Source organism: Phacochoerus africanus, chromosome 9, assembly GCF_016906955.1.
Source record: "Phacochoerus africanus isolate WHEZ1 chromosome 9, ROS_Pafr_v1, whole genome shotgun sequence".
NCBI lineage: Eukaryota > Metazoa > Chordata > Mammalia > Artiodactyla > Suidae > Phacochoerus > Phacochoerus africanus.
In genome coordinates, this window is record NC_062552.1 from 35813225 (window position 1) to 35830805 (window position 17581).

Consider the following 17581-nt stretch of genomic DNA (forward strand, 5'->3'; position numbering starts at 1 on the left):
ATTCGTTAACTGCTGTGCCACCACCGCACCTCCTACATCAGTAGACTTTGAGTCAAGCGTATTACCCTCCCTAATGTGTCTGGGTGTCATCCAATCAGCTGAAGGCCTAAGAGAAAAGTCTGAGGTCATCTTCTCCCTCCCTCCCACCACCACCAGGAAGCAGGATTCTGCCTGTAGACCACCCTAAAACTCAAGCCTGCAACATCAATTGCTGCCTGAATTTCCAGCCTGCCAGCCTGCCCTGAAGATTCTAGACTTGCCAGTCCCCACAAACACACGAGCCAATTTCTTGAAATCCCTCTCCTGGAGTTCCCTGGTAGCTTAGTGGGTTAAGGATCCAGCCTTGTCACTGCCGTGGCTTGGTCATTGCTGTGGCACGAGTTTGATCCCTGGCCAGGGACTTATGCGTGCCATGGGTGCGGCCAAAAAATAAATAAATAAAACCCAAATCCTTTACTTATAAGAATGAGAATTGGATGTCCAGACCAGGAACCAGGCCAGGACCAAACTAGATTCCCTGGATCTAGTTTGGTCCTGAGGAAGGAAGGAGAAGGGGAGCTATGAAGAATCACACAGTCGAGCCACGTTGCCGGACGCTCATGAGCGTGAGCGAGGTTTTACTTTAGTGCCAGGCCAGCGTCTGTGTCGATGGTCTGAGGAGACGTGGACGCACACTCACGTTCCTGGGTTATAGGGAAAATTCCTGCGGGTCTGGAACCTAACTTCCTGCATAAACTCCTGCAAATGTGAAGGAACAATGCTCCTCATTCAAAGCTTATTCATCAGAACTTTACAAAATGGCGACTTCTGCTTCTGAACGAGTCGGAGTAACAAAGACTGGATTTACCCTCTGTTTGAAGAAAAGAAAAGAAAAAAGCAGACAAAGCATTTGAAGCAAAGATGTTTGAACTATTGGATATCTTTCCGTTATGTTCAGCGGTCCCCGAGAGATGGGAAATAAATGAGGCAAGCCCGATAGTTGTCCCGGGTTCCCGCAGAGAGAGAGATTTTAGATCCTGCCATGCAGCCCGGGAGACCCCATCAGAGCCTGGAGGTCTCTCAGTTCAGTAGACCTGAGAGGCTCAGGGAACTGAAGTTTTCAGGGGAAACATTCAGAAAGAAATGAGCTTCTGGAGTCCCTGTCATGGCTAAGTGGTAGTGAACCTGACTGGTATCCATGAGGACATGGGTTCAGTCCCTGGCCTCCCTCTCTGGGTTGAGGATCTGGCGTTGTCTTGAGCTGTGGTGTAGGTTGCAGATGCGGCTGGGATCCTGCGTTGCTGTGACTCTGGCGTAGGCTGGCAGCTGCAGCTCTGATTCGACCCCTAGCCTGGGAACTTCCATATGCCGTGGGTGCAGCTGAAAAATAAAATAAAACAATGAAATGAAATGAAATAGATAAATCAGGCAATTGGAAGCAAGGGGTTCCAATGGAGCAGAAAACCCCTGGCCAGGGGAGTTCCTGTCGTGGTGCAGTGGAAACAAATCCCCCTAGGAACCATGAGGTTGCGGGTTCGATCCCTGGCCTCGCTCATTGGGCTAAGGATCTGCCATTGCAGTGAGCTGTGGTGTAGGTCACAGATGCGGCTCAGATCCCGCATTGCTGTGGCTATGGCATAGGCTGAAGGCTACAGCTGCAATTAGACCCCTAGCCTGGGAACCTCCATATGCCACGGGAGCGGCCCTAGAAAAAGGCAAAAAGACAAAAAAAAAAACAAAAACCCTGGCCAGGCTGCTCTAGTAGCCGCGATGGGGCTCCAGAGGAGCACCTCCTCTGTGAGCCATCTCTCACTTCTGGTCTCAGCATCCCACCCTCACCCCTCCTGCTTCAGCGCATGGCTGAGGCTCTGTGCCCTCCCCAGGCATCAAGGTCGCTTTGATCCAGTTTTCTAATTGCTTATTGCTGCTCCTGTGGGCTGCTGGCACGTCGATCGTAAAATCAGCCACCGCCCCTCATAGGGTCAGGGGTTGGGCGAGAGAAGTTCATTTATCTCCACGGCTGGGGTTATATTTTATGTCGAACAGTGGGGGTGCGGACCGTGCGCGCCACAGCCTCTGCGTGCAGCCCGGCTTACTGGCTCTCTGAGGATCTGAGGGCTGCTCTCTGGAGTGGGATGGGTAATACCTGGACTCTCAGATGGGAGGGAAACATGCCCTCGAGATCATGAGAGTACACTTGGCTGGCATTGATGAAATTTAATCAATAGGCAATCAGTGAAAGAAGTGGGCAGTTTTATTCGTGCCAGCTTTCCGGAGTATAACCCAGGAACAGCAACTCAAAGCTCTGAGAACTGTTCCACCCATTAGAAGTCAAGGAATGGTTAGAGAAGATTTTTGAGACAGAGGGCTGGACATTAAAAGGCGTATTTTCAGAGTTCCTGTTGTGGCTCAGAGGTAACAAACCCAACTAGTATCCATGAGGACTTGGGTTTGATCCCTGGCCCTGCTCAGTGAGTCAAGGATCCAGGGTTGCCGTAAGCTGTGGTGTAAGTTGCAGACGTGGCTCGGATCTGGCATTGCTGTGGCTGTGGCGTAGGCTGGCAGCTGCAGTTGCAATTTGACCCCTAGCCTGGGAACTTCCATATGCCGCGGGTGTTGCCCTAAAAAAGAAAAAGACGTATTACTGATGGTTTACACATCCCTGTCTAAGCCCCATCATGACCCTTTATGAGATCAAGAAGGAATATTACCTTTGAGGAGTTGTTATTATCATTATTATTTTTTGGGCTTAACCCTCAACATGCGGAAGTTCCCGGGCCAGTGATCAAACCCCAGTCACTGCAGTGACAATGCCAGATCCTTAACCTGCTGAACCACCAGGGAACTCTAGGCATTGTCTTATTGATGCTAGGAGGATGTTACTCTCAGTGGTTGAGCAGGTATGTCTGCAATGGGGAAGTTTTGGTCAATGCACACGGAGGGGAGAGAGGAGGCCAAAGGGCAGAGAACATTTTTTATTTTTAAATATTTCTTGGAGATCCCATCGTGGCACAGCAGAAGCAAATCCAACTAGGTACCACGAGGTTGCAGGTTCGATCCCTGGCCTCCTTCAGTGGGTTAAGGATCCTGTGTTGCTGTGGCTGTGGCGTAGGCCAGCAGCTATAGCTCTGACTGGACCCCTAGCCTGGGAACATCCATATACTGTAGGTGTGGCCTTAACAAGCAAAATAAATAAATAAATAAATATTTCTTATAAGTTCCCTGGTGGCCTACCAGGTTAAGGATCTGGCATTGTCACTGGCTTGGGTCACTGCTATGGCATGAGTTTGACCCCTGGCCTGGGAACTTTCACATGCCCTGGGAACAGAAAAAAGAATTCTTGTCTTGTTATAAAATATGCATTTTATTTCACACTGGAGACGGTCTCACCCAGTCACCTGTCATTCCTACACTAGGCATTCCTCCCTCCCCTGATGTCTTTATTCTTGAAACGGATGGAGTGAATAAACGGCCGATGGATGGAATCTGTTTCGTTAGACCTGACAAGTATGAGTGCCAGAGGGTTCGAAGTGAAAGGGCCCCCACCGACCTTTGAGTCCAACACCCTCATTATACAGATGAGGAAATTGAGGCTCAGCGAGAAGGATGACACCTGAGTTTCCAGACCCCCCCATCAGGGGTCCGGGATGCTAACATGGCTTCAGTCTAGTCAATAACAACGGTTACTAGGGGCAGGGCTGCTCCTGGCCCCGATGGTGCCTCTTTGCTGGTAAGAAAAGGCATTCCTTCCCCCCTGACAGACACAGCTCTGTTCTGGAGTGGGTGACTCAACAGGCAGCGTGGCAGCCGGACTTTAGCCCCATGGGCTCCTCGGCCAGGTGCCCTTGTACCATGAATGACCTTCATGATTCTCACTGGCAGCTCTGCCTCAGAAGTGCAAAGTTTGTCCCTGAGGACAGGGCCTGAGCCATGTTTACCCCAGTAAATCCCACCTCATTGAGCGCCGTGCCTGTCCCAGTGCAGGAGGAAGAGAAATGTTTACTGAAGGAGACGAGGGTCGGGGGGGTGGGGAGGAGGGGGGGAAGGAGGAGCGATGTACTAATTTCCTTGGGAATCTGGCACGTGACACTTTGGAGCAGAACGAGTCGAACCCAATGAGCCGATTGCTAGGTCGAGCACAGGAAAATAAAGCAAAGTGAAATAGAGTCCAATTAGTTTGCTTAAACAATATTAAACTCCAGAGGAAAACGGAAAGATAGCCCTGCTGACATTCCTTCGAGCTGCGTAGAGGGGCCAGGCAATTCTATTAGGGAAAACAGATAAGTACGTGAGTTGCCAAATAAAGAAGCAATCACAGCGATAAAAGCAGGCGCTTTTCCCCCAAAAGGAAAACATAACTAAATCATCTATCAACTTCCTGTGCAGAGCTCAGGCACCTGATCTGGAGACAAATAAGGGTTTTGTTTTTGGCTTTTTTTTTTTTTTAATGATGATATCTTGAATTGGCTGATTCCTTTGCCTCAAGCTAATTTGGGTTAATCTGTCTCCCCAGGAGGCTATAAAATTCTTCTGTTCCTCCATAAACCTTTGGAAGGACAGATGATCACTCATTTGCAAGTGAAGTTTATTTGTTTGTTTTGCTTTTTTTAGAGCCACACCCTCGGCATATGGTGGTTCCCAGGTTAGGGGTCTAATTGGAGCTGTAGCCTTCGGCCTGCGCTACAGCCACAGCCATGCCCAACCTGAGCCGCATCTGCGACCTGCACCACAGCTCACTGCAATGGCAGATCCTTAGCCCAATGAGTGAGGCCAGGGATCGAACCAGCAACCTCATGGTTCCTAGGGGGATTTGTTTCCACTGCACCACGACAGGAACTCCACAAGCGAAATTTGAACCCCTTCCTTACTCCCCACGGTGGAAGGTTAGAGAGGAGGAGTGGGGGGGGGGTGTCAAGAGCAGACAGAGAAGCATCAACTCTTTCAGTATGTTCAGTAGTTCAGTAGTGTCTTGTTTTCTGTCTCGTTTATTTAGACAACAAGTCCCTGTCCTCCTTTCAAGATAAATTTGGCCTATGTCACCCCAGAGCAGGGATTTTGTAATTTTTCTGGAGTCACAGATCCTGAGGACTATCTGGTCAAAGGATATGCCCCCCCCCTTCAGAAAAGACACACATAGGCTTACACAACTTGACAAATAATTTCAAAGGATTCGTTCATCCCTTGAAGCCCATCCTTGGATCCCAAGTTAAAAGCACCTGTCTTATCGCCTGGACAGGAAACTTTTCTGGAGGGGATCCTTGACATTTAATGATAAAGCCTAATGCTGTCCACTTTGCTTTTAAATGAGTTTGAATTCCTCAATTGCATTATGAGGAGCAAGTTGGAAATGGCCCATCTTAGAATCTTCAGTGGGGGCCCTGCTAATTGAGACCTTGGGGAGAGGGGAGAAACTGGCAGGGAAACGCTAGCACAATCTTTGTAGGACACCTCAGCATTCAGGATGTTAGGTCTGTGTGGAAGTTTAGCCTGTAATTTATGAATGCTACCACAAGGTGGAAGTGCTGCAGTCATATGGCCCTTCCAAGTCCACTTCTGTGTGCATGTTCCAGGGTTCCAAAATCCAATCAATGATTTTTCATTCACCTTTTTTGATAACTCAAGAACAAATGCAGAGAGCCAAATACTCGCCTGTCAAGTGCCCACTGCTAATCTAGGTATTGAGGGTGCAAAGATAAAGAAGACACATCAGTGTCTTTACATTCTACTCTTTCTAGAGTTCTCGTCATGGCTCAGCAGTTAACAAACCCAACTAGTATCTATGAGGATGCGGGTTCAATTCCTGGCCTTGCTCAGTGGGTTAAGGATCTGGCGTTGCTGTGGCTGTGGTGTAGGCCGGCACCTGCAGCTCTGATTTGACCCCGAGCCTAGGAACCTCCATACGCCACGAGTGCAGCCCTAAAAAGACAAAAAATTTTTAAAAATATATACATTCTACTTTTTATTTCCTGCAGCAATAATAGGCCATTCTGGGGCTAGATTTGCATTCCTGAAACTCTTTCAACCATTTTCCTTTTCAGAGTCAAATAGTGATTACCTGTACCTCTTTCCAGCTCATTTCACAAAATCTTTTTGGGCTATGCCCGGCACTTTTTTCTCTCTAAATTTCTTGAACTCTGAGACAATGTGGTCTCTTTTCTCTGAATGATGAAACAGGAATTATTTATTAAGCCAGCTAACTATTATATGGATGAAGAAGAATCCCTAGTCACCAAGGAGCTCACTAAGCTCTCTTTATAACCTACAGGTGTTGTTCCTAGATGCCCCCACCCACCCACCTCTAACACATACACACGCGAGTGTACTCACACACACACAGATACACACGAACATACACACACACACAAATACACATATACAAACACATGCGTGCGTGCACATGCACACAAACACACACACTCTTTAGGCTGTTGGGAGGTAGGTCTGTGAGGAAGTTGAGTTCCGCTTAGCCCTTGAGGGAAGTTTCTCTGATTATCTCTTTCCTTCTCTGAATTCCCAAGTCTTTATGACCTGGCATTTATCCTAAATTCCCTATCATTTCAGCTACTTGTGTACCTGTCATGTCCTGTAGGATGTGTTTCCATCTGCCAGAGCATCTTTGGTAAAATGCTCAGGAAGTGACAGTGGTTGAATATACCAGTCAGCAGGATATGAATGGTCAGAGAAAAGTAGTGAGGGAGGGAGCAGGCTGAGCAGGATGCCCAGGTAGGAAAGCTTAAGGCCAGAGTTCCCATCGTGGCTCAGTGGTTAATAAACCTGGCTAGTATCTGTGAGGACGTGGGTTCGATCCCTGGCCTCCCTCAGTGGGTTAAGGATCCAGCGTTGCCATGAGCTGTGGTGTAGGTCACAGTTGTGGCTCGGATCCGGCGTTGCTGTGACTGTGGTGTAGGCTGGCAGCTATAGCTCTTATTAGACCCCTAGCCTGAGAACTTCCATATGCTTCAAGTGCGGCCCCAAAAATGCAAAAAAAAAAAAAAAAGAATAAAAGAAAAGAAAAACTTTAGGCCCTCACAGGAGAGGGTGACTCCTCCCAGTGTGGCCAGGAAGAAAGTATCACAAAGGTGAGAGGAGACGGGGAGGTGGGGTGCAGACACAAGGAACGTGAATATCAGCCTAAAGAATCTGGCTTGGTTCAGTAGGCAGCGGGGAGCCAGGGAGACCTTCCAGGTAAAGACGGTCTCAGCAAGGTGCAGAAAGGACAGTGAGGGCCAAGCAGGGGCCAGTAGGAACCCGCTACACCCCTTCAGGGATGAGAACATAATGGAGCTGGATCCTGTTAATGCCCTTGACGGTGACAATGAAGGATGACTCGAGTCCACCTCAGAGACTTCATGAAAGAGTGAATTAACAGAACCTGGCGACTGTACGTGGAGTTGCCAAAGACGGTGACCCGGGGTCAGAGGGAGAGAACGAAGGGCCAAGACTCGCATTCAAAAGGGTATCAGGGAGTTCTCTCAGGGCTCAGTGGGTCAAGGATCAGCATTGTCATTGCCCCGGCTCAGTGGCTTAGGTCACTGCTGTGGGGCGGGTTCAGTTCCTGGCCCAGGACCTTGTGCATGCCAAGGGTGTGGTCCCCCCCCAAAAAAAAAAAAAAAAGAGGATCGAATGTAAATGTTTGATGTTATCGCCAAATGAATGTGGATATATAATTACAAAGACACACGCAAACAAGATTCTTTGTAGATATAGACGAGCTGATTCCGAGACTTATATGAGAAGGAAAAGAAACTTGAATAGGCCAAACAATTTTGAAATAGAAAATCAAAATCAAGAGTTCCTACTGTGGCAAAGTGGAAATGAATCCAACTAATATCCATGAGGATTCGGGTTCAATCCCTGGCCTCACTCAGTGGGTCAGGGATCTGGCATTGCCATGAGCTGTGGTGTAAGTTGCAGATGCAGCTCGGATCCTACATTGCTGTGACTGTGATGCAGACCAGCAGCTACAGCTCTGATTGAACCCTGGTCTGGGAACTTCCATATGCTAAAGGTGCAGCTGTAAAAACAAAGAAACAAAATAAAAAAAACCAAGCAAACAAAAACAGACAAGTATCATCTCCCGCTTCTGGGGGTCAGGTGTCTGAGAGCAGGCGGGGTTGAGGGTCGTGAGGGAGAATCTGCCTGTGCCTCTCTCCTCGCTCTGGGGGTTGTGGGGTGGGGGGCAGCTGCTGCTGTAACAAGTACCCCAACTGTGGCCACAGCTTCAGAATTGGATAACGAGTGGGCAAAGGCTGGAGCTGTTTGAAGAGAACCCAGAGTGCCGTGAAAGGGCCTTGCTGGGAATGTGGACGTCCACGGTGACTGTGAGTGAATGTCACTGGAAATGGGAGGAAAGGCCGTCCTTGTTCTCTGTGCCTCGGGGCTGGGGAGGAAAGACCTGATGGTTGTTCTGCAAACATGAGGGCTCTGAGGCCCCAGGACAGTGCCCTGCTGTGGGGTCAGCACGAGGTGCCCCCCAGGGAGGGCTAGAGGGACAGGCCTCAGCTCCAGGTGGGACTTGGGGGTGTGAGAAACTGCAGACCCGATGAGTTTCTTTCTTTCTTTTTTTTTTTTTTTTTTTGCTTTTTAGGGCTGCACCCACACCATATGGAGGTTCCCCGGCTAGGGGTCAGATTGGAGCTATAGCTGCCGGCCTACACCAGAGCCACAGCAACTCGGGATATGAGCTGCTTCTGTGACCTACACCACAGCTCACGGCAACGTCGGTTCCCCGACCCACCGAGTGAGGTCAGGGGTCGAACCCACGTCCCCATGGATACTAGTCGGAATCATTTCCACTGAGCCACAACAGGAACACCCTGAGATGAGTTTCTTAAAGGCAAAGGGGTGGGGAATCCTGGGGGCCTGTGTCTGGGGACCCAGGTTGAATTCCTCCCTCCCCTCTCCTTTTCACAGTTGCCTCCTGCAAACTCCCCAGCACGGCTTTCTCCAGGCTGGTTCCTCCCAACCCCACCCCTTTCTGCTCCCCTCTTGACAGTGACTCTGTGTTCTGGACCCTTGGTACCTGCCCTTGAGGTTGGCAGGACAGGAACTGTTATTCTCACTTTATAAATGAGGATGCAGAGGCTCAGAGAGGTTATCCCACTTTGGCAGGACACACAGCATTTTGGAGGCAGTGGTCTTCCAGCCCCCTGTCTTGTCTCTAGACTCCATGTCTTTGATTTCCTACATTGCTTGTTCCGGGAGGCTTGGCCTGAAGGAGGAAGCCAGGCCAGAGGCAGAGATACTCTGAGTTCCCCAGACCTGACCCCTGCCAAGAGAATCCAGCTCTGGGGAGCTCTTCACCCCGAGGCGCTAAAGCCGTCCCGCGGGACAGACGCCTCAGCTGTGCTGGGTGTGACCACAAGGGGGCAGTGGCGCCCGTGTGATGATCTGCCGGCAGGTCCGCACTTGAGGGCGGCAGAGGTGGGGGAGGGACTCTGCTTCCAGGGACCTATCAGGGCTCCCGGCTGCCAGGCCCCTTCCCAGACCCCTCCTGCACGGAGAGGCCCATCACCTTTTAGGATGTGTAACTCTGACTCAAATTGATCGGTTTCAGGGTGTCGTGAGCTGGGGCCGGGCTTGATGCTGGAGGAACCCGGGTCTCCCATGGCAGACACCCACATTCAGGCCCAGCTCAGCATCCCTGGAGCCCCTCACCCCCGCCTCCCTGGTCTCTGTGGGCAGAGAGGGTTGGCTCCATCCTTTTGTGTTTCATCTCCCCTAGCTCAGGATGGTAGAATTCTGTGAGAACGGTCCCCGGGGGCTTCTCAACCTGGGTTCAGCAGGGCTTGTTGGATCGCTAGAGGGGCTCCAGGGAACCCATGAGGAGAAGGAGGCAGGGGACTGAATCCAGCCCTTCTTTCCCCTCCCCCTTTAGTCAGAGACCCTCTAGAATCAGCTATTTTATATTTTGAGCTTTCTCTTAAGATTTCTTTTGAAGAAAGGCTCCACTGCTTGAGGCGGGAGAGGTGAGGTCTTTGAGAGTCACTGAACCAATCTGTTCTCCTCATTTCACAGCTGGAAAACCTGAGACCCGGGAGCAGAGACCTGCCTGATGACATGCCTCGAGGGGAACAGAGTCAACCCTGGAACCCAGGCCCACCCCACCCAGCACCCCTGTGGGTGCCTGGCCTGTGTGCGTGAGGTGGGAGTGGAGAGCGGAGGAAACTCTTGAATGGTCAGAAACAAGAGTCTAGAGTCCATGAAACCACACCAGCCGACAATCAGTCAACAAACATTAATTGAGCAGCTACTCTGTGCCAGGCTTCTAGGTACATGGGATGCAACGGTCAAGCAAACGAACACCTCGGTTTTTAAGAAGCTTACATTCAAGGGAGAGTTCTCATTGTCCTGTGATAAAACGTGGGGAGACAGATGATGAAAAGCCCACCTGACCTCATCCAGGTTCGTAGCTGCTGTGCTCACACACCACGCTCGTCATGCTGTGCTCTGTTTTCTTTGTACCCCTGTCTTTTGCACCCATGTCTTCCCTGGTTCCTGGCATCGTGACAGGCAAGAAGGGGCCTGCCCTTCTGCATCCACCCAGGCCAAGGGATGAGCACAGAGAGGGCTATTCACGTGGGTGGCCCGGCAGGAAGGGAGGAAGCTGAGGGTTCGGTTGTGCCAAGCCTAGAGCAGCCCGCCCTTCGGCCCATGACTGGGGCCCAGGTGTTGGGTTTGCTGACACCCCAGGAGAAGGACTTCTCTGTCAGGGGCTGTCTCGGGCCGCAGGCCTCAAATTCCATCCCCGTCTGCCTGCAGCAGGGGGAGGGGCAGGGCCCAAGGCTTAGGAGGGAGCGCAGGATTCAGGGCCCAGGCAGCCCTGGGGGGGTCCCAGGCCTAGAGTCCATCCAAACTGTCTCTGTTAATGAGGCCCTCTGGGCTGGGCCTCCCTAAACTCCAGGCTGGAACAGTGCATTCCCTGGACGTTTCTACAGAAGCTCCGAAGACGGGAAAATAGGCTGGCCACATACTCAGAGTATCTGCACAGCGAGTGCTGTGGTTCCTCATTCCTGGGTGGGTCAGCTGCTCAGGGAGCCCCCGACTGAGGGGAGACACAGCCCTGCCTCAGGGACCTCAGTCTGAGGGGGACACTGCCCTGTTAAGGGGAGACATGCAGTCTGAGGGGAGAAAGTCTCCAAAGGTCTCTGTTGGGGTGTCCTTCTGTGTCCCTGCCACTGTCTTGCTCCCTCTGTTCCTTTCTGTCCCTCTTTGCATCTTTCTCTCTCTCTCATGTGCATGCATGTGCAGAAACACACAGGCCTACACCCATGTGCCTTCAGAAGAAGTCTTAAAAACACTCAAGACCAAATCACAATAAATGCCAAGAACGCAGTCCAAAGTCCAAGAACTATGGCGCCCCAGACTCAGTGATGAGCCAGGAAGATCTTGGGGGTGAGCTGCAGGGGGGTAAGCTCCAGACCTCGCCTGAACTCAGGCCTGTGGCCTCTGAGGCTCTGAGCGGGACAGCATCCCCAGAGGATGCGTCCTCCATGGTGACTAGGACGGAAGTGACCCCGCCCCCTTGATGCGGTGGCTTCCAGCCTCATAGCCTGCCCTGGTCCACGGTCTGAGTGCCCAGGAAGCGGGACCTGGAGGGCCCAGGGGCACGGAGCATCTGAGGGGTGGGGTAGGATGGGAGAAGTGGGGCTGCCTGCCAACTGTCCAAGCTCCCGCACAGGAGGCCAGGCCAAGAAGCCGAGGACCATCCCCTCACCCCCCGCCACACACACCGGCCTTGACTCCCGGCACCCACGGGAGAGAGTACAGGCCATGGCGTGTCCCTTTGTCTGGGCCTCCACGCTGGGGGTGGGGGCGAGGGATGGGCCAGAAGGGACCCTGAATGGGGTTCCATTCCAATTAGGTTTGGAAAACATTCTCTGTCTCTTGCGTGACCTTTGTCACTTTCCGTCCCTAGGAAAGGGTCTCCTCCAGTTCGTTCATAAACATGGAAACTGGAGGCTGTGCCCGAGAATTAACATTGTTCGCATGAGAGGCTGAGGGGAGGAAGTCCCCAGTGACCGGGAGATGCAGAGAAGCTTTGAGGTGACTTTTCTGGAATGCTTTAAACTTAGGGACCAATCGTTTTCTTGCAGTTCAGCCAGCCTGGAGGCCAAGGGATGAAGCATTTGACATCTGTAGGAGTTCCTGTTGTGGCTCAGTGGGTTAAGGAACCCGACATTGTCTCTGTCGAGGATATAGGTTCGATTCCTGGCCTCACTCAGTGGATTTAAGGGTCTGGCATTGCAGAGCCTCAGATCCCGTGTGATGGTGGCTGTGGTGTAGGCCTCAGCTGGAACACTCATTTGACCCCTGACCTGGGAACTTCTATATGCTGCAGGTGCAGGAGTAAAAAGAAGAAAAGAAAAATTTGACACCTGTAACCTCAGAAGCTCAAAGCAACAGGTCCCATCTCTAGTGAGAGGGCGCCCACTCTCTTTTACCTTCGCCTTGGTTCCAAGCTTGTGAAGCTGCTGGGTCCCCTGCCTGCCACCTGCTTGCTGCAGACCCCAGCAAAGAGGAGAACGGGCGCTGGAGCTCAGATCCATTTTACAGGGAGCCCCAGAGCCTTCTGGGCTGAGTCTGGGCCCTCGTCCTGGGAAGACAGATTCCACGAATGGGATTTTACTCTGCAATGGCTCCATTGTGCTCCCAGTGGCGCCAGGGAGGTTGGGTGGCGCGGCAAGGAGGCTGCGCTCTTAGCCGGTGTGAAGAAGGTACCTCTGGCCTCGGCACCGCCTGGACCCATCAACAGGCCTGGCGTGGAGCCTTCTGCTGGCATTTTCCACGCCGGATTGTGCTTCAGCCAGACTTCCTGTGCAGAGCTGGCCCGTCGTGAGGCCTGTGGGGGAGGGCAGGAGGAGGGTGAGCCCTGGGGCTGCTGCCTGGTGGACAAACAAGATGTTTATTCAGGGGAGAAGGAGGAGGAGGCCCGGGAACGAAGCTGCTGGTGCCCGGGTCTTTCCTTCCTGCCTTCCCCGCCTTGCTCCGCACACACACACAGTGCTGCACCGGCGGCAGCGCCCAGGACATCAACCCTGAAGGACTTGAGGACAGACAGACGGACACATATACCCACACCATACAACAAGGGGATCCCGCGGACAAGCCTGTGTTCACATTTCTGACATGACCTTCCTAAACACACACACACACATACACACACACACTACCTTTGCATTTTAAAGTCAATTAACCCTGGCAAAACAGAGCTAAAGGGGTGGCACTTGTCCAAGGGCGTCACAGCAGCCACCAATGCCAAGATGGAGAATCAGTCCAGAGACGGAAGGAGGTGGTGGCTGGCATGGGGGTGGGGTTGCCAGGTTTGTGATGTGGCGCCTCTGGGGTGAACAGATTGGGCCTTGATCTTGGATACTGTCCTGGGAGGCTGCAGGGATGAAGGTGCCTCCCTGGACTAAGGAGCTGGGCTCTGGGGCCCCGTGCAGAGACAGAACCTGAGAGTGGACAGATGGACAGATGGACTCCTAGAGGGAAGCTGAGGTGCCCCAGGGCCTCGGCCCTCAAAGTGGATCACAGCTGGCAGCACGGCATGGGAGCTTCTTAGAAATGCAGCATCTCGGGTCCAACAGAGACTTACTGAGTCAGAGCCTGGTTATCCATTTACATATTCAAGTTCTGGAGGCTTTTCTCTAGATGCTTCCTGGACCCTAAATGAGGGTTTCCTTGTGGACAAGGCATGAATGACAACATCGCTCTTAGCAGATTCCCTTCTCGGAGTCTGCAAGTCGCCTTGTGAGGTCAGCCCAGCCATCTCCCAGACTGCAGGTACGGCTGGCTCCGCCTGTGGTCTGCCAGATGTATTTATTCATTCATTTCACAGTTGTTTGCTGTGCACCATATCATATCATTTGAGATATGATAAGCCAAAACCAGACGTGGTTCCTACTCTTGTGAAGTTTTCAGGCTTGAGGGACTGGCTGATAAGGCTTTCCTGAAGAAGTGGTGCTTGAGCTTTTGAAGAGGCGACTTTGGTGAAGAGGCGAGAGAAATGTATTCCAGGCAGAGAGAACAGCACAAGCAAAGGCCCTGGGTTAAGATGGAGCATGGCTGGTCTGAGGAACTAAAGAGCAATACAGCTGGAGAGGGCAGAGAGCAAGAAAGACCATTGTATTAGTGAGACTGGGTGTAACAATTTCCAGGAAGCCAGAGTTCCCTGGAGCCTGCCATAGCCCTTGGTGGTTTCAGAGAATCCTAGAATGTCAGAGATGGAAAGAACTTTGGGCTTCATCCAGGCCAGTGCTTGAACCTGGCTTCAAGCCTTAGCTCCATCATAAATTAACTGTAAATGTGACCCTGGGTCATGGGTTTCTCATGTGAAAAGTGTTAGGGGTGCAAGAAATGACACCACTTTGCCTAGGCTGGGAGTAGCTCATGTAAGACTTCTCTGAAGAGTTATTTTAGTTAGGATGCATGTTAGGCTGCTATTAAAAAGAGACCCCAAAATATAGTGGCTTAAACAAGAAACAGCTTCATTTCTCTCTCCTGTCAAAAGTCTGAGTAGGTGGTATATAGTTAGTATGGAGCTCAATGATGGCGGAAAGCTAGGTGTCTTCGGCCTTGGTGCTCTGTCACCATCAGCACATGGTTTCATGTGGTCCAAAAAGGATGCTTCAGCTCCTGCCATCACATTTGCTCCCTTCTTTTAAAGATCCAGATATTCAGAGTTCCTGTGGTGGCTCAGTGGTTAACGAATCCAACTAGGAACCATGAGGTTGAGGGTTCAGTCCCTGGCCTTGCTCAGTGGGTTAAGGATCCAGTGTTGCCGTGAGCTGTGGGGTAGGTCACAGACGTGGCTCGGATCCCATGTTGATGTGGCTCTGGCGCAGGGCGGCGGCTACAGCTCTGATTTGACCCCTAGCCTGGGAACCTCCATAAGCCACGGGAGCAGCCCTAGAAAAGGCAAAAAGACCAATAAATAAATAAATAAATAAATAAATAAATAAATAAATAAATAAAAAATCCAGATCCATGATCCAGATGCTACCCCTGGCACTTCTGCTCATATCTCATTGGCCAGAAATTAGTCATGTGGACTCATCTAGATGCAAGAGTCTAGGAAATGTAGTCATGGGCTGGGCAGCCATGTGCCAGCTAAAAATTCTATTACTGTGTAGAATGGGAGAAGGAATATTGAAGGGCCACAGAGTCTAAAATAGAGTTGGAGCCAGGGAACCCCACCAGATCTCTCCAGTATTCTCCTCTTGGCCTTAAGCTGCCCTGGCCTCCTTCACTGAGTTCATCAAAGCCAGGATCCAACCTGCCCCACAATTTTCCTCCATTTCTACCAAGTTCGGGAAGTCAGTGCAGCCTGTGGAGGCTTTGATAGTGGAGAGTTATAGGCATGGAAGGCAGGCCAGCCCTTGTCTGGCCCACTATCCCACCTCACACTGATTCTAGGAGGGCTTCGGGCAGGCTGTTAGGACAGATTCAGGAAGAGGTAGGTTTCCATTGCTCACATACATCAGAAGCTACTCCTCAGCCCTCACGGCGGCAGGAGAGGCCAGTCTGAGATGGGCAGTGGGCAGGCTGTATTTTCATTACCTGCTTTGAGCCAGCACCAGGGGTAGTTCCACAGTCAGGTAAACAGCTGGCAGCAGCAGCTAAAGTGGCTAAGGAGAGCTTTCCCACCAGATTGTCTGACCCCAAGAAAGCCAAAAGCAATACTGGCAGATTCCTGAGGCTGCATCCCGCCCACTGCCTGGGCTACACAGCACAGCTGGCTGCTGGCAATGGCTTCCTCTCTGGGCCTCTGCTCTCCACACACATCTCCTCTGAGAGGGACAGGAGACGGTATGTGAGGTAGGGGTTACAGGAGACTGGAGTTTCTCATCCTCAGTGCTATTGACATATTGGGCTGGAGGATTCTTTGTCGTGGGGCTTCCCTGCACGTTGTAGGATGTTTGGCAGCATCCTTGGCCTCTACCCACTAGGTACCAATAGCACCATCCCCTTCCCCAGTTGCAGATGTTTCTTGGGGGAGCAGTGCACCCTCAACCCTGGTTGAGAATCACTGGTGTAGATTGACAAGGTCCTGATTTACCAAAGGAAGAAGTCAGGGGTTGATGGAGAAAGAGGGAGAGAAAAAGAATGGGAGGGAAAGAAAAGAGAAAAACAGGGTGAGGGGGAAAAGAGGGAAGAAGAGATACCAAAAATAAGAAAATGATATTAAAAAGGAAAAGAAATAAAGTCTCTGGCCATGCTGCTTTCTTAGTGGGGTTGGAATTCGGTGTGGTGTCTCTTCCAGGTTTCTCTGAGCCTCAGTTTTTACCCCCAGAGAATGGGCTATTGCTTAAGAGAAAGTATGTAAGACTATACACTTTCATCTCTTTGATCTCCTAAACCCCAACAAGATGATCATGATGAGGCACAAGGACAAGAAGTAGTTGGCAAGATTCTGGAAGCTAAGAAGGGATGGAAAGTTACTTAGCATGGCAGAAGCTGCACCCTAGCTGCCTGGGGTAGAGGGTGGGGGCTGGGGAAAATGACAATAAGAAGCTGCTGCTTCAAGCTCTGGGCGCCTTGAACGTATTAGCACTTGGGAATGCCAGATCCCTCTAAGGGGTGGGGGGTCCTGGGATGGGGCTGAGGACGACTGGTGGGAAGTGAGTTAAGGAGCAGTGATAATCCCAGATCCCCTCCTCCTTATACAGCTGGATACTGCCTTCCCCACTCTGGCAGAAAATGGTCTGGCTTACCAACAGAGAGGATTACACAGCTGAGGCAAGGGATTAAGTGCAAGTCTGAACACTGAACAGTAAGTTTCCATGAGCCCTTCACCATTCAACATCAGAACATTGGAAACAGGTTTATATCCCCCAGCAAATTCCAGGGATTCTCTTTAGGGAAATTGTCCCAAGAGAAGAGTCCTACAGATATTGACATTTTAAGGTTTCTCAATGAAAAATTCAGCTGCCATCAAATCCACTAGGCACAAGTCCTGTTTATATAATCAGAGCCTTAATCTTAAAAATGAGGAGTTCCCGTCGTGGTGCAGTGGTTAACGAATCCGACTAGGAACCATGAGGTTGCGGGTTCAGTCCCTGCCCTTGCTCAGTGGGTTAACGATCAGCGTTGCCGTGAGCTGTGGTGTAGGTTACAGACACGGCTTGGATCCCGTGTTGCTGTGGCTCTGGTGTAGGCCGGTGGCTACAGCTCCGATTCGACCCCTAGCCTGGGAACCTCCATATGCCATGGGAGTGGCCCAAGAAATAGCAAAAAGACAAAAAAAAAAAATGAATAGGCAATCCATTGTAGCTCAGTGAGCTAGGGACCGGATGTTGCCTCTGTGAAGATGCTGGTTCGATCCCTGGCCTCAATCAGTAGAATAAGGATCTGCTCTTGCTGCAGGCTACAGCATAGCTCACAGATGTGGCTTAGATCTGGTGGTGCCATGACTGTAGCATAGGCTACTAGAGAGTTTAGAGTTACATATGTGGTTCACATTACATTTCAGTCGAACATCATTGACCTAGATGGTAGGGAAAAGAATGTTAGATATATTTGTTTTTCAACTTTTCTATATATTTGCAATTTCTCTTAATAGAAATTTAGAAAGAAAAAGAAACCAAATAAAAATAAAGTA

General features: G+C 50.9%; 1 long non-coding RNA gene across 1 annotated transcript in view; it reads left to right on the forward strand.

Moving 5' to 3' along the window:
• The window catches only part of LOC125136027 (uncharacterized), a 40968-nt gene extending 28773 nt beyond the window's left edge, over positions 1-12195 (forward strand). Inside the window, exons 4-5 of the long non-coding RNA XR_007137094.1 lie at positions 9997-10383; positions 12075-12195. This is a non-coding gene — a long non-coding RNA (uncharacterized LOC125136027). The remainder of the gene's footprint in view (positions 1-9996; positions 10384-12074) is intronic.
• Positions 12196-17581: the final 5386 nt, after the last annotated feature.